Raw genomic sequence first — 758 nt, 5'->3', positions numbered from 1 at the left:
ATATATATATATATATATATGTATGTATGTATATCTATATATATGTTTTTATATAAGAGCAACTCATGGCTCCCTACGTGTTTGAAAAAAAAAGGGTTAGAAAATAGGGAGAGAAGGAGGATCCCCATCTAAATGCAAAGGAAAAATAATAAGATCCTAGGGGTTCCTCCATCCACATTACAGCACTGTCGGCACTATTTTTGGTGTGGGGTTTGCCCGTAAGAAGCTGTCGGTCATCGGAATTGAAATCCCGTTGCCTGCTTTGGAAGGACATTTTAAAAATTTTAATAAAAATTTAGTTTTGAAAAAGATGAAGTTAAACTGACCCCATAATTTTCATAGTTTAAATGAAAGAGCGCTTTACCGTATCTCCTGTATCTATCCCGAAGGATGAACACAAGAATTGAGGATGAGGCTCGATCAAATAAATTAGAGAAAGTTATGACATCCATTTGGTCCACTAAACCAATGTATTGGCCTACAAGTTCCCCTATTTAATATAAGGAGTTAAATTGGGTTTATATTATGCTGGGTTCGGGAAAAGCTTCCTATAAGGGCAAGCCCCTATAGTTAATTACATCTTAGGTAACAAAAGTTGCCTAAGAATACTCTAGATAAAAGTCAAGAAAAATTATCTTCAAAGAGTTCAAGTGGTAAGGACATTTCAAAGATATCGGACTAAGAAATGTAAAGGGGATTGGTTCAAATTTGGAACTTTTTATTTTGGAGACCAAAGGAGGAAACACTAGAGGATGCCA

Source organism: Phalaenopsis equestris, unplaced genomic scaffold (assembly GCF_001263595.1).
Source record: "Phalaenopsis equestris unplaced genomic scaffold, ASM126359v1 Scaffold212405, whole genome shotgun sequence".
In the NCBI taxonomy this organism is placed as follows: domain Eukaryota; kingdom Viridiplantae; phylum Streptophyta; class Magnoliopsida; order Asparagales; family Orchidaceae; genus Phalaenopsis; species Phalaenopsis equestris.
The sequence above is the reverse complement of the archived record's forward strand: the minus strand, read 5'-3'. Positions refer to the sequence as shown.